Source organism: Geotrypetes seraphini, chromosome 11 (genome assembly GCF_902459505.1).
Source record: "Geotrypetes seraphini chromosome 11, aGeoSer1.1, whole genome shotgun sequence".
NCBI classification, from domain to species: domain Eukaryota; kingdom Metazoa; phylum Chordata; class Amphibia; order Gymnophiona; family Dermophiidae; genus Geotrypetes; species Geotrypetes seraphini.
In genome coordinates this window covers 13,124,889-13,141,973 of record NC_047094.1, presented here as the reverse complement: position 1 = coordinate 13,141,973, position 17,085 = coordinate 13,124,889, and positions in this window count along the sequence as shown.

Genomic DNA, 17,085 nt, shown 5'->3' with positions numbered 1-17,085 from the left:
GCAGAGACTGGGTCGGTGCCAACAAGAGAGAAGGAAAAATCCCTGATATCTTGGGTCAGAAAGTAACTAAAAAACATATTTGCTTGTGAAAGCTTTTTACTAGGTAGTGGTGTTTCAGAAAGGTATTACAACCAGAACGAAAGAAGCTATCCTGCCGTTGTATCGGGCGATGGTGCGTCCGCATCTGGAGTACTGCGTCCAGTATTCGTCACCGTACCTTAAGAAGGATATGGCGATACTCGAGAGGGTTCAGAAAAGAGCGACGCGATTGATAAAAAGTATGGAAAACCTTTCATAAGCTGAAAGATTAGAGAAACTGGGTCTCTTTTCCCTGGAAAAGCAGAGGCTTAGAGGGGACATGATAGAGACTTACAAGATCATGAAGGGCATAGAGAAAGTGGAGAGGGACAGATTCTTCAAACGTTCGAAAACTACAAGAATGAGAAGGCATGTGGAAAAATTGAGAGCGGACAGATTCAGAACCAATGCTAGGAAGTTCTTCTTCATCCAAAGGGTGGTGGATGCCTGGAATGCACTTCCAGAGGGTGTAATAGGAGAATGTACGGAATCGGGGTTCAAGAAGGGATTAGATGATTTCCTGAAGGAAAAAGGGATAGAAGGGTATAGATAGAGGATTACTATACAGGTCCTGGACCTGAAGGGCCGCCCTTGAGCGGACTGCTGGGCATGATGACCCAGCAGAGGCACTGCTTATGTTCTTATGTTGACAATCTGTTTTAACTGAAGTCTTATTAGCCATATGCTAATTTTAGTAAGTTAGATAACTGTGGAGGAGTGAGTAGATAATATTATACTGATTATGTGTGTATATATGATTATATACTTTGTAAACCACATAGGTCAGGGGTAGGCAATTCCGGTCCTCGAGAGCTGGAGCCAGGTCAGATTTTCAGGATATCCACAATAAATATGCATGTGATAGATTTGCATTTCAAGAAGGCAGTGCATGCAAATCCATCTCATACATATTCATGGTGGAAATCCTGAAAACCTGACCTGGCTCCGGCTCTTGAGGACCGGAATCCAGTTGGGTTTCAGGATTTCCCCAATGAATATGCATGAGATAGATTTGCATCTCAAGGAAGCAGTGCATGCAAATCCATCTCATGCATATTCATGGTGGATATCCTGAAAACCTGACCTGGCTCCGGCTCTCGAGGACTGGAATCCAGTCGGGTTTTCAGGATTTCCCCAATGAATATGCATGAGATAGATTTGCATCTCAAGGAGGCAGTGCATGCAAATCCATCTCATACATATTCATGGTGGAGATCCTGAAAACCTGACCTGGCTCCGGCTCTCGAGGACCGGAATTGCCTACCCCTGACTTAGGTCATAGCAGGGTTACCAGATTTTCCGTCTGGAAAATCCGGACCCCAAGATCCGTCTGAAATTTCATCATGCGCTAACCCCCGCGGCCGGCTACAAAATTAACGCCTGCTCAATGTCTAGTTTGGCTATATGACGGCCTCCTGGCCACTCAAGCAGCCAAACTAGACCAGTGGTTCCCAACCCTGTCCTGGAGGAACACCAGGCCAATCGGGTTTTCAGGCTAGCCCTAATGAATATGCATGAAGCAAATTTGCATGCCTATCACTTCCATCATATGCAAATCTCTCTCATGCATATTCATTAGGGCTAGCCTGAAAACCCGATTGGCCTGATGTTCCTCCAGGACAGGGTTGGGAATCACTGAACTAGACAACCAAATCGCCAATCTACTGACGACATCCCTCGACTACAAGACTTTTAGAAAAGAAATAAAGACCATACTCTTCAAGAAAACTCTGAAAAAAGAAATAATACCGCAAGTCTCAAACTCCACCTCTCACTAAAGCCAACTACCCCAAACAAATAACCTTACCCATTTCTTACTCTTTTTGAAAATGACCAATTTTTTTTTTTTTTGTAAGTTCTTGTTGTAATACATCTTGGATAATTCTTTTGTAATCCGCCTTGAACTGCAAGGTAATGGCGGAATAGAAATCCCTAATGTAATGTAAATGTAATATAGAACATAAGAAATGCCTGCACCGGATCAGACCGAGGTCCATCTTGTCCGGCGATCCGCGCACGCGGTGGCCCATTTAGGTACTCCTTTTTGGAGACCCGGATTTCCCGTATCCCTCAATATGATTTGCAAGAAGGTGTGCATCCAACTTGCGTTTGAAACTCGGAACAGTAGTCTCCGCCACAACCTCCTCTGGGAGAACATTCCAAGCGCCAACCACTCGCTAATGTAATGTAAACCCCTACCGCAGCTTGATAAAAAGGCCCCCTAATCTCATCAGGCTGACACTGTGTTTGGAGAATCGCCCAGAGTGCTTGTTTAAATATTAATGAGTCCGTTTTACTACCATTTTTAATATATACGACCTTGTTGTAATTCATTTGCATGGCAGAATTGGAGGCCGCTCGGAAAAGACCACGGTAAGCTGTTCTGATAATCTTTTGCTGGAAATTGTTGGGGGTTAGGGGTGGGTTCAGCCCCAGTCCTGCCCCATTACGCCTCCGGCTCTGCCCCTTCCTCCCCCCACTCCTGACCTCCCCCCCCCCCGAACCACCCCGAGCTCGAAGGCCGCATATGGAAGCCTTCGCGAATGAGCAGATGTCACACGTTGAAAATCAGGGGTGGGAAATTTCATGGCGACACCAGAAAATATTTCTTCACCGAAAGGGTGGTTGATCGCTGGAATAATCTTTCACAACAGGTAATTGAGGCCAGCAGCGTGCCAGATTTTAAGAAAAGATGGGATTGGCCTGTGGGATCTCTTCATGGAGGTAGTTAGGGGGTGGGCCATTAGGGTGGGCAGACTGGATGGGCCGTGGCCCTATTCTGCCGTCATGTTCTATGTTTCTATTTGGCATGTGGGATCTCTTCATGGAGGTAGTTAGGGGGTGGGCAGGGTGGGCAGACTGGATGGGCTGTGGCCCTTTGCTGCCGTCATGTTCTAGTTTCTATGCATGCGTGCATATCATATCATCACGGTGATGGCCACACATGTGCAAATAATAATAATAGTTTATATACCGCAATACCGTTAAATTCTATGCAGTTTAAGGCTTCCAGGCGTGGCCTCAGAGCTCAGGATTTCCAAAATCCAGACAAACTGCTGGGTTTTGGAAATCCTTCTGGGCGCCCAGACAGTCCTCTAAAAAGAGAACATGTCTGGGTTTCCCCGGACGTATGGGAACCCTAGGCATGTGGAATCTCTTAGGGTATGGAAAAGACAGCTGATGAAATGGAAGGGCAGACTGGATGGGCCGTATGGCCTTTATCCGCCATCATTTTCTGTAACATTCTGTAACATGAGTAACATTTACGGCCTCTTTTATAAAGCTGCTCTAATGGCCCCGAAGCCCATAGAGTAGGGATCTCAAAGTCCCTCCTTGAGGGCCGCAATCCAGTCGGGTTTTCTGGATTTCCTCAATGAATATGCATTGGAAGCAGTGCATGCACATAGATCTCATGCATATTCATTGGGGAAATCCTGAAAACCCGACTGGATTGCGGCCCTCATGGAGGGACTTTGAGACCCCTGTTCTAGAGTATTGGGTGTCGTTCTAAACCAGGCAGGGGCAACTCCGGTCCTTGAGGGCCGGAATCCAATCAGGTTATCAGGATTTCCCCAATGAATATGCATGAGATCTATGTGCATGCACTGCTTTCAATGCATATTCATTGGGGAAATCCTGAAAACCCGACTGGATTCAGCCCTCAAGGAGGGACTTTGAGATCCCTGTCATAGAGATTTAAAGGGCTTCGGGGCTGTTGCCGCGCGGCTTTGTAAAAGAGGCCGTCAGTGCGCGTTTAAGGATGCCCTAAGTGGCAGAGATAACCACCGTCAAAAATTTTGGCACTGCAGGGTTGGGGCTGGCAGCCCCACCAGACGTAGGGCCTGCCATGGAAACTGTCATACTTGTAACTGCCCCCGTAAGCTGTTTGCACTTTGATTCATGCTCTCATGGGGGGGGGGTTCAATGCCGACACAATCTTTCCCGCAAACCCCCCCCCACTATATTTTCATTAGTGCGCCGACAATTCCCCTCCCTTCATGCGCACCCATTTGAAGGAGTGGGATTGTCGACACGCCAATGTCCTGTGCGCTACTGACAGTGTACCGCCCCTTCGCGCCCCCTTATTATGCCACTGCACCCATCCAGTCAGGATTTCGCAATGAATACATTTCCACGCAGTGCTGCACCGTAGGCAGATGTCTTTCATTTCTCTTCATTGTGGGCATCCTGAAACCCGCCTGCCTAGGACTGGGTTGAAAACCACTGCCTTAAACTGAAAGCTCTAAGCCAGAGCAGAAGGAGGCTGCTGAGCCCAAAAAAACACCCCCTCCCCCCTTACAAATTAATAGCAGACACAAAGGAAAAGAGCAGCTGTCACAGGAGCAAAGCCACAGAACTTGAGTGTCTGCCCCTCATCACTCAGTGCTTATCTGGCAGGCAAACTCTTGGGATCACGTGCAATATTGGAAGCGAAAAGTGACTGTTGATTCAAAACGTTTGCTCATCCCATAAAAAGAATACTTTTAGCCCTTTAAAGAAAGCCGGAGCCTTGAAGAGGCAGATAGATGCTGCTTCTCTGTATCTTACATAGAAACATAGAACATGACGGCAGAAAAGGGCCATGGCCCATCCAGTCTGCCCACACTAATGGCCCACCCCCTAACTACCTCCATGAAGAGATCCCACATGCCAAATAGAAACATAGAACATGACGGCAGAAAAGGGCCATGGCCCATCTAGTCTGCCCACCCTAATGGCCCACCCCCTAACTACCTCCATGAAGAGATCCCACATGCCAAATAGAAACATAGAACATGATGGCAGAAAAGGGCCACGGCCCATCTAATCTGCCCACACTAATGGCCCACCCCCTAACTACCTCCATGAAGAGATCCCACATGCCAAATAGAAACATAGAACATGACGGCAGAATAGGGCCACGGCCCATCCAGTCTGCCCACCCTAATGGCCCACCCCCTAACTACCTCCATGAAGAGATCCCACATGCCAAATAGAAACATAGAACATGACGGCAAAAAAGGGCCATGGCCCATCCAGTCTGCCCACACTAATGGCCCACCCCCTAACTACCTCCATGAAGAGATCCCACATGCCAAATAGAAACATAGAACATGACGGCAAAAAGGGCCATGGCCCATCCAGTCTGCCCACACTAATGGCCCACCCCCTAACTACCTCCATGAAGAGATCCCACATGCCAAATAGAAACATAGAACATGACGGCAGAAAAGGGCCATGGCCCATCCAGTCTGCCCACACTAATGGCCCACCCCCTAACTACCTCCATGAAGAGATCCCACATGCCAAATAGAAACATAGAACATGACGGCAAAAAAGGGCCATGGCCCATCCAGTCTGCCCACACTAATGGCCCACCCCCTAACTACCTCCATGAAGAGATCCCACATGCCAAATAGAAACATAGAACATGACGGCAGAAAAGGGCCACGGCCCATCCAGTCTGCCCACACTAATGGCCCCACCCCCTAACTACCTCCATGAAGAGATCCCACATGCCAAATAGAAACATAGAACATGACGGCAGAAAAGGGCCATGGCCCATCCAGTCTGCCCACACTAATGGCCCACCCCTTAACTACCTCCATGAAGAGATCCCACATGCCAAATAGAAACATAGAACATGACGGCAGAAAAGGGCCACGGCCCATCTAGTCTGCCCCCCCTAATAGCCCACCCCCTAACTACCTCCATGAAGAGATCCCACATGCCAAATAGAAACATAGAACATGACGGCAGAATAGGGCCACGGCCCATCCAGTCTGCCCACCCTAATGGCCCACCCCCTAACTACCTCCATGAAGAGATCCCACAGGCCAATCCCATCTTTTCTTAAAATCTGGCACGCTGCTGGCCTCAATTACCTGTTGTGGAAGATTATTCCAGCGATCAACCACCCTTTCGGTGAAGAAATATTTTCTGGTGTCGCCATAAATTTCTTAAATGTTGCCAAATGCTGTTTTGGCACTGGTGATGCGTAGGCTGGATAAACACACCTGATCCTTGTGAGGTTGAGTGGAATATTTCACTAGGTAATAGAGAGGGCCTGAGAATCTGTCATTATCTTTATTGCCTCAGTGCCGCGTCACGCCAAGCCTACATTTGAAACAGTGTAAACGTTCACGGAAACCTCGGTTATAACGTCGCATGGCAAGCCCTGCAGATCCACGCGGTCGACAAGGAAAGCAACGCTGAACGACAACAGCGGACTACCACTCGTCTGGACATAGTATGAATGCCGTTGGGCAAAAGTGGTTTGTGAATCCGAAACCAAAGCAATTACAAATGATGTAAGCCCTCTGTAGCTGAGGCACACGAGAACTCAGCAGTGGTTCAAAAGAACCTGGGGAGAGACAAGCGGCATTTAGCCCCCCGTGGATCTGAATGGCAGGCAAAACCCTTTCATGGAGGCTGCTGGAAACTGCGCTCTGGTCTTGGAAGATAAAATGAGCTGGCAGGGATATGGCTTCAGCCTTTGATGTGGGTGACACTGCTTGCCCGCCTTATGTAGATGGCTGTATGAGCTACCATAGGTCCATCATATACTGTGCATTTTTTCCGAAACTAGCCTACCTTTTATCAATGCAAATTATATTGACGTACGGTGGTATTTCCCTGTCCTAGTCCTAGTGACCTGGATTGGATTGGCCACTGTGAGAACGGGCTACTGGGCTTGATGGACCACTGGTCTGTCCCAGTATGGCTATTCTTATGTTCTTATGTGAGCCAAGTAAAGGACAATCAAGGCATTGTAACGCCACTGATGAGGTACTGTGGAATGAGGCATTATGACATCACAATCTCTGCTCTGGAATGTTTCTCTCAACGGGGTTCTGGAATCTTGCTATTCTTTGAAATTCTATGTGAAATGTTGCTATTCTTTGGGTTTTGACCAGGTACTAGGGACATCGATTGGCCACCGTGAAAACAGGCTGCTGGGCTTGATGACTATTCTTATGTTCTTAAGTGAACCAAGAATTTCACTATCCTTTCCTTCAGCAACGTTTCCATTATTTTTCCAATAATTGAAGTGAGGCTTACCGGCCTGTAGTTTCCCACTTCATCTCTGCGACCACTTTTGTGAAGAGGGCCCACATCCGCTCTTCTCCAGTCCCGCAGAACCTCATCCCGCCTCTAAAGATTTATTGAACAACTCTTTAAGAGGACCTGCCAGAACCTCTCAGAGCTCCCTCAGTAACCTGAGATGGATCCAGTCCGGTCCCATAGCTTTGTCCACCTTCAATTTTTCAAGCTGTTCATAAACACTTTCTTCTCTGAATGGTGCGGTATCCACTCCATTCTCAGGTGATGGAATTCAAAAAAACATGACAGAGGATCTCTAATTAGAAAACAAATGATATAAATTAAAGAACTAAGGCCGGTATTGGACAGACTTCTACGGTTTGTGTCCCATATATGGTGATTCGGTATAGGATGGGCTGGGGAGGGCATCAATGGGAATTCCGCTAACTTGGAACACAAGGCCAGACTTTACAGTAGATATCCTGCAAACAACAGAATGGTTGGATAGGCTGGACTGAGCTTAGATGGCAACGTTGGCAGTTGAAATCTAGGATAATATCAAGTGGACTTTAGTCTATGGCCCAGAAATATCAAAAAAGAGACAAGTTAATCTAATCATATATTTTTAATGAGAATAACTAATGGGCCAACTGGGTGGACCATTCAGGTCTTTATCTGCCGTCATTTACTATGTCACTATGTTACCTGGCAGAAACCCAAAGAGTAGCAACATTCCAGAGCTGAGATTGTGATGTCATAATGCCTCATTCCACCAATGCCTAAGAGCCAACCTCATCAGTGATGTCACAATGGCAACTTCAGCATTTGGAACCTATGGCAATACCAGGTGGACTTTACAGTCTATTTTCCAGATATCAAAAAATAGACAAGTTAATTTAATCATGTATTTGTAATGGGTATAACTAATGGGCCGACTGGATAGACCGTTCAGGTCTTTATCTGCTGTCATTTACTATGTTACCATGAAGCAGTTGCTGGATTCATTTTTTCATCGATGAAAATTCACGTACATAGAAAAACACCCCCCCCCCCATTCACATACCTCCCCCCCCCCCCCGATCAAAGAAGTACAATGGAAAAAACTATACAATGGCCTCCTAGCCCCAGATCTCCAATCTACTGATAACTACCCCAGATTACAAGATGTTCAAAAAAGAAATAAAAACTATACTCTTCAAGAAATTCCTGAAAGAGTCCTAACATCACACTTACCGTCCTTCCTCCCTACCTCTTCCCGCCACACTGAAACTACTGGACTTACTCTTTACCTCTTCCATTGTAAACCACCGTTTATAATTCTTTTGTAATCCGCCTTGAACCGCAAGGTAATGGCGGAATAGAAATCTCTAATGTAATGCAATGTAATATAATAGCCCCTCACTCTCTTTTTGTGTAGAATAAAGATACGTCTGAATAGTTAGTTCTAAAAAAAGATAGCAGATGAAATATTACAACCTAATTATAGAGAGATATAAATAGACACACCCTGGAGCTTTCCTCCTATAAAACCGAGACAAACACAATCCCCAATGTGTATTTTTGCAAATTGTTCTCTCAAGGGATCCATTCCCTCTCCATAACAATCATCCATGCTGGTGGGCTCATCAAAACATAGGATGAGTGCATCCAGGATTCTGCCAGTAGGTGGTGCTATTGAACAATGACTGAGACACCTTTCCCATGGAACCGGGATTACTAACCCAGTCATACTGTACTACCAGTCTCTAGGTCAAATGAGGAGGCAGGTCTGTAACGCCTGCATAGCTGTTGCTTTTGGCGATTAGGTCAAGTCTTATTTCTTTTTTTATTTATTTATTTATCATTTTAATACATCCTATATATACAAGATGTTTAAAGGAAATACAGAAAATATAATACTCTCTTAGTCATAATACAAACTAAGAACTGAAATTTAAACATCCATAATAAATCAACTAATACAGTCCACAACCTGAGAGGCGGAGACAAGATGAAAATAAAAGCCCCCTCGGGAAAGGGGGAATATACAAAAGAAAATAAAAATATTAAGAAATAGAGCAGCTAGTTCTTTATCCTATCCAAAATAGTCTTATTTCTAACTAGTCTTTAAGCCCGTTACATCAATAGGTGCTAGAATAGACGTGTGTATCTGTCTTTCTTTCTCTCTCTCTCCTTGGCCGCTTTCTGTCTTTCTTTCTTTCTGTCTCTCCTTGGCCACTGTCTGTCTGTATGTCTTTCTTTCTTTCTCTCTCTCTTCTTGGCCACTTTCTGTCTATCTTTCTTTCTGTCTCTCTCCTTGGATGCTTTCTGTCAGTCTGTCTCTCTCTCCTTGGCCGCTGTCTGTCTGTCTTTTTTTGCTGTCTGTCTCTTTGGCCACTGTCTGTCTTTTTTTTCTGTGTGTCTTTCTCCAGGGTAGGATTAATTTGTCGAGGGCCCCTAGGCACACAAGTACACTGGGCCCCCTGCCCCACCCCACCATGCGCCCAGGAGGAAACAGGAAGCTGCGTCAGAGGGAAGCTTTGGGCAAGCAGCACCGCTTGCACAATTACAGTTCCTGTTGCCTTTCTTACCCGCTTTACTTGCTTGTCTTACTTTCCGTTGATGGGGGGGGGGGGCTCATTGCTGATTGAGGGGGCCCGCGTTGCCGATCGATGCTGGAGGAGCCCATCGCCATTTGGAAAAAACAATGTTGATGTCCTTCTTCATCGGGTCCCCCTGACCATTTCGGGTCTTAGGCATGTGCCTACTGGGTCTATTGGTTAATCCTGCCCTGTCTTTCTCTCCTTGCCGCTGTCTGTTTTTGGTTTGTTTTTTTTTCAGTTTCTCTCCCTGTCCCTCTGTCCTTCTGTGTGTGTCTTTCACTCCCACCTACCTGTCTTTCAGTGTGTGTGTCTCTATTTCTGTCAGTCTGTCGGTGTCCCTGCCCACTTTCCCACCTACCTTTCTTTTTTTTTTTTTATCACGCGTTGTGTTGGAAAGGCAACCGGCATGCAGGAAAATAAACCACCTCGTAGCTCCCAATGTGCGTAGGCGCCGCACTGTCCAACATTTCTCTGCCGGGCACGGAGCTACGGACGCACGGAGCCACGAAGATTGAAGTGCGCCTGCGCGCTAAGAGTATTATTGTATAGGATGACATAAATACCAGCTTCATCCAGAGACATTTACCAAAATGCAGTCAGCAGTTTCTATGGCCCCCATTTACTAAGTTGATTAGAACGGGCCGGTGCACCAAAGCCCTTTAAATCCCTATGTGTGGTTGTCGGGTGGTACTCGCTAGTTCAGCTTAGTAAAAGGGGGCTTATGCAAATTGGATTGTGTGGTTGGCTCATTGTCGTGGGAATGGCTACTGCACTGGCATCAGTGGCATAGTGCCCCTCCCCTGCCCTTGTCTCTACCTCAACCTCTCCCCTCCCCCGCTCTGCCTGCCTCGCACACACCTCTTCCCTTCCACCTCTAGTTCCACCTCTTCCCTTCCACCTGAAGTTGTTGCTCTGATGTCACTTCCTGTGCGTGGCACCTGGAAGTGACATCGGTGGGAGAGCTGACGGGGTCGCGAAGAGCATGTTGTTGACCGCCACAAACAACTTCAACTAGAGTTATGGGGGGAGGGAAGAGGGGTACGCGTGCGGAGGGGAGGAATGGGAAGACGTGGGGCAGAGAGGAGGAGGGGTGGCACCCCTACCAATATGGTCCCCGGGGTTGACCACTCCCCCCCTACTAAGCCACTGACTGGCATGACACTAGGTACTCGCTAATTCATATGGGCGAGGACTGGGCAGGAAACAGAGCAAAATTCAAGAAAGGGATGAAGACTATCCTTTTCTCAGACTACTTCAACTGAAATTGTGAAGTTGACAGAGAGAGGAAACTGGAACTTTCAGGGACGCGTGTAAATAGATTATATTTAGCTGAAACGGACAACCTCCTTAGGAGGTAAATATAGTGTATTTAGCGGCAATAGTAAACCTAATATTATATGTGTATATACGTAGGACGATTGATTTGGTATAAACGTGTGCATATAAGTAGGATGATCAATGTGCCAGTAACATAAGTAGGATGACTGATTATGGCATAAGCATGCCGGTATTAATACCGCCACAGAGCTCCATGTATTTCAGTATAGATCCCAGTATTGTAACACCTTGTAGAAGCTCTTTGTAACTCTGAATGGTAACATCTCTACAGAAGCTCACGTAAACTGCTCAGAATTGACTCCCTAGTCATTAGTGGTATAGAAGCTCTCAATAAACATAAACATTGTAGATGATGGCAGATAAACACCTGCTCAGTCCATCTAGTCTGCTCAATAAGATAAACTCGTGGAGAGGCATAATAATAAAAAAAAATGTCTAAGTCCATTTTGGGCCTAGGAAGTCGCCAGTCGCCCATAGTTGGCAGTGTCTAAAGTCCATTCTCGAAAAATACATCCAAAATATTTTTTTTTCCCCAAAATTGTCTGCTTAAACGTCCAGCTGTTTGCCGCCAAGCTGTCTATCTTTATACCGCATTTTTGACCAGAAATTTGTCCAAGTCCCAAATTCCCAGAAGAAGACCTTTTGGATGTGGGAAAAGCCAGCAAAGTGATGGACTGGCCACCCAGACATGGCAACAGAGTAGTGGGGGCACCTTACAGGGCACAGCTGTGAACTTCACAAAAAGGATGCCAGCTAAACATCTCACCACACTCCCTTGCAGATCATGGTGAGCCCCCTCCCCCAAACACCCTCAAAACCCACTATACCCACCTGCCTACAACCCCAATAGTCCTTATGGCTGCAGCTGGCACCTATAAGGGCAGTACAGTAGGGTTTTTTTTTTGAGGGGAGGGGGGTTGGTGGGCTTATATTTTCCAGCATGAATGCAGTGTTAGAGTGGCTTATGGGCCTAGGTCTTCCTCTCTATGGTTCACAAGCCCACCCTCCAGACTACTTAAGCCACCTCTGTGCAGCTCTACTAGGCTTTCCTATGCCAAGTGCTGATGTTCTGGAGGCAGGTATGTAATAATAATAATAGTTTATTTTAATATACCGCCTAACCAGCAGTTCATAGCGGTTTACACAATAGGTACTCAGCATACAATATAATAATAACATCATACATAATAAAATTCTAAGTAACTAATACTAATGAATAAAAAACAAACAAACCACAATATAAACTAAAATAAATATAGATTAAAAGATTAAAAGTACATTATAACTACGTGGTAATATGAAAATCAGTAATGTATATTATATTGTTTACATAAGTGGGTTTTAAGATCTTTTCAAAATTGATAGTAAGTAAGAAATGGAGAAACAAGAAGATTTAGAAATGAATTCATTAATCCTGCCTGGAATGCTAAGGTCCTATCCCAAAATTTTTTGTAACGACATGTATTATGTATGTTTTCACTGCCTAGAACTGTAATAAATAAGTATTATTAAGGGAGAGTGTGATCTTGCACAGAATGAATTAAGATTTGAGACGGGCAAACAATGTGGATTGATCAGGAGTGAGGTGACCTGATCAGACTTGTGGGCATGACAAAGCATTCTCTGCTTTATTTGAAAAAAGCTGCAGTCATTTTAGGCCAGAATAAAGCGAATTATGATGAGCCAATAACACATGATTTAGTCATCGTCTGTGTATACGAAGGGAAGGGGTAAAATGCGGACCTCGCGGATCTAAACTCATACGGCCTTAAAAATCTGAGGTCCGTGTCGGTCCGTGTCCCTGCCGCTTGTAGTTTCTGTCGCTGACAGACCTTGATTGAGATTTGAGTGCTGATGGATCCGTCTCAGCATAGGGAGGGAAAAGTGTTAGGATCCATCAGCGCTAAAAATCTCTTCGAGGTCTGTCAGAGCCAGAGACTCGTGCTGGAGTTTGGAGACTTCTTTTCCATAACGCACGTCCAAAACCTATGTCCCCGCTCTCTTGCTGAGACGCAGTGCAAAAATCTCATCAAGGTCTGTCAGCGACAGAAACTACAAGCGCCATGGACACGGAACGACACGGACCTCAGATTTTTATACGGGACCTCAGATTTTTAAGGCCGTACGGGTTTAGATCCGCGAGGTCCATCAGGACCGTGAGGTCCGCGTTTTATCCTTCCCGTATACGGGACCTCAGATTTTTAAGGCCATACGGGTTTAGATCCGCGAGGTCCGTCAGGTCCGTGAGGTCCGCGTTTTATCCCTTCCCGTATACGGGACCTCAGATTTTTAAGGCCATACGGGTTTAGATCCGCGAGGTCCGTCAGGTCCGTGAGGTCCGCGTTTTATCCCTTCCCGTATACGGGACCTCAGATTTTTAAGGCCATACGGGTTTAGATCTGTGAGGTCCATCAGGTCCATGAGGTCCGCGTTTTATCCCTTCTCGTATACGGGACCTCAGATTTTTAAGGCCGTACGGATTTAGATCTGCGAGGTCCGTCAGGTCCGCGTTTTACCCCTTCCCGTATACGGGACCTCAGATTTTTAAGGCCGTATGGGTTTAGATCCGCGAGGTCCGTCAAGTCCGCGTTTTATCCCTTCTCGTATACTGGACCTCAGATTTTTAAGGCCGTACGGATTTAGATCCGCGAGGTCCATGAGGTCCGCGTTTTACCCCTTCCCGGATCTGAGCAAGGGTTTAGGAAGCTCACAGTGACAACTTGGTTCACTTGGAGGTTCCCGGCAGATCTTGAAGAGGAGATCTGATCCCTGTTGCTCACTTCGAAGAAGTAAGATCTGCGACGTCATGTTAAAGACGCACCAATTGACTTGAAAAATCACAGCTGTACAGAACAAAAGTGTCAAGGAGCTGCCCTTTCCCTCTGCTGCTTTATAATTTCCTCAAGTACGAGGGACAATGCCATGTCTCACGGGGGCTGGGGGACGATTTATGCAGGATGGCACTTATTGATTCAGAAAAGATTGTAATTCATTACCCAGTGTCCTGAGGGCCCAGCCAATGCGCCCCTGCTCCTGTCTGCCTTCCTCTGCATTAATCAGAAAACAAACTTGATATTCTCCCTCTCTCCCAGCCCCTCACGTTTCCTGCTGAGCAGGAGATTGAAATCATTTTCTGATTCCATCCTTGGGGAGTGGGTGGTCCATGGACCTGAGAGTCATCACAAAGATCTTTCAAAAGTGCTAATGGAATGAGGAACAAGAATGAAGTGTATAAGTGTCTTCACCACCTCCCTTCCCCCCCCCCCCCCCCCCCAGTGTACCATCTATTAAAATTTCAGAAGAGGTTGATTTGCGGCGGGGAAGATTCACCATATGCTACTCGCACGGGACCACAAGACAGATTCTTTCCTTCTTTCTGAACATGTGCAGCAATGGATTCCCTCCCCTTTCACCCACACTCATTGATTAGAGATGCTAGAGAATGACACGGGGACAAATTTTCCCCCGTCCCCGCAGGAACTCAATTTCCCTGTCCGGTCCTGTGAGTGTTGTCCCTGTCCCTGCCCCATTCCTGTAAGCGCTGACTTAACTGTACAATCTTTGGGCACATGATTTTAAAGTATTTGAGGCTTGTGCAGATGAGGATGGAGCTTAGGCATTGGTGGAATGAGGCATTATGACATCACAACCTGAGCTCTAGAATGTTGCTACTTAGGATTTTAAAGTGTTTGAGGCTTGTGCAGATGAGGACGGAGCTTAGGCATTGGTGGAATGAGGCATTATGACATCACAATCTCAGCTCTAGAATGTTGATACTTAGGGTTTTAAAGTGTTTGAGGCTTGTGCAGATGAGGGCGGAGCTTAGGCACTGGTGGAAAGAGGCATTATGACATCACAATCTGAGCTCTAGAATGTTGCTACTTAGGATTTTAAAGTGTTTGAGGCTTGTGCAGATGAGGACGGAGCTTAGGCATTGGTGGAATGAGGCATTATGACATCACAATCTCAGCTCTAGAATGTTGATACTTAGGGTTTTAAAGAGTTTGAGGCTTGTGCAGATGAGGACGGAGCTTAGGCACTGGTGGAAAGAGGCATTATGACATCACAACCTGAGCTCTAGAATGTTGCTACTTAGGATTTTAAAGGGTTTGAGGCTTGTGCAGATGAGAATGGAGCTTGCAGGAATGGGGAAGAGGCAGGAAAAAAAAATCCATCGGGACAGGACAAGAAAATGGGTTCCCGCGGGGGCAGGGAAAATTTTGTCTCTGTGCTATTTTCTAAGAGATGCACACAAGCCAGAGAACGTTTGATTTTCTGAATACTTGTTAATATTTGGGTGTTTTATTTTTGGTTCAGTTTGCACATTGGTGTTTAATTCACATATCATATTGCATGCTAGAACTTTCTAATTGAGGAAAATCAATTGGTACAAGTGCTACTATTTAAGTTAACATGCACTAACATTTTAAAGATACTTAAATGAACTGAATGCATTAATCGACACACATCTTAACCAGTCTAGAGTTACATCCTACTCTGAAGCTAAATTCTTATCTTTGTCTGGTTCTTGGAGTGGGATAGAACATTTTAAAAAAACTAGTTGGAAATTTGACACAGTGGTTAAAGCTACAGCCTCGGCACTTAATCTCCCCTTTGCCCCAGGGACATTAGATAGATTGTGAGCCCACTGGGACAGACAGGGGGAAAATGCTTGAATACCTGCATATATTAATGTAAACCATTCTGAGCTCTCCTAGGAGAATGGTATAGAAAACTGAATAAATAAATATGATGTGGAGCCATGAAACTTACAAGTTATTCCCCACTTTTTGTTTCAATGAGGCAAATATATCTAGTAAACGGGCACAAGTTAAACCAAACCATTGTGACATCACCGATGAGGTTGGCTCTTAGGCATTGGTGGAGTGAGGCATTATGACATCACAGTACGAAGCCCAACCAGAAAGAGAATGGGGAGATCGTGGCACAATGGTTGAAGCAACAGCCTCAGCACCCTTTGTGGGTTCAAACCCACATTGCTCCTTGTCACTAAATTTCCCCTATTGCCCCAGGGACATTAGATAGATTGTGAGGCCACTGAGACAGACAGGGAAAATTCTTGAGTACCTGAATAAATTCATGTCAACCGTTCTGAGCTCCCCTGGGAAAACAGTATAGAAAACGGAATAAATACATGGAACGCAACCAACGTATTGGAGGGAGACGATTAGTAATGATAGAGGGTGTTGCAAACACACACAAAAAAAACCAAAAACCAGACTGTGGAGACGATGATCTTGATACCAAGCATGACTCCAAGTTCTGCATAAGACTGATCTGTACATTAGGTGCATTCATAGAAACATAGAAAGATGACGGCAGATAAGGGCTACAGCCCATCAAGTCTGCCCACACCATCGACCCTCCCTTTTAAGTCTAATTTCCCATTTAAGTAGATTTGTAAGAATGCCATTCTACTGCCCCGCTCTTTCAAGTCTATACCCTAGTGATCCTATCCTTTGGCTGACCCTCGTAGGGATCCTACATAGGTATCCCATTTATTCTTGAAGTCTGGGACGCTGTGTGCCTCTATCACCTGCATTGGAAGCTCGTTCCAATGCTCAATCACTCTCTCCGTGAAGAAGTACTTCCTGGCATCTCCACGGAACTTCCCTCCCCTGAGTTTGAGCGGATGACCTCTTGTGGTCGAGGGTCCCTTCAGGAGAAAGATATCATCTTCCACCTCGACCCGTCCCGTGATGTACTTAAATGTCTCAATCATGTCGCCCCTCTCCCTACGCTCCTCGAGAGAGTAGAGCTGTAACTTGCTCAGTCTTTCCTCGTACGGGAGACCCTTTAGCCCCGAGACCATCCTGGTGGCCATCCGCTGAACCGATTCAACTCTGAGCACATCTTTACAGTAGTGTGGCCTCCAAAATTGCACACAGAAAAAGATTGTGGCGGGGACCTGACACGGTCCGTGTTTCGGTCGAACAGGCCTTCCTCGGGGGTCCAGAGGGATGGAAGCCTCGAACACTTATGATTTGAAAGTGTTTGAGGGCAGAGCTTGCAGGAATGGGGCAGGGACAGGAAAAGAACTCGC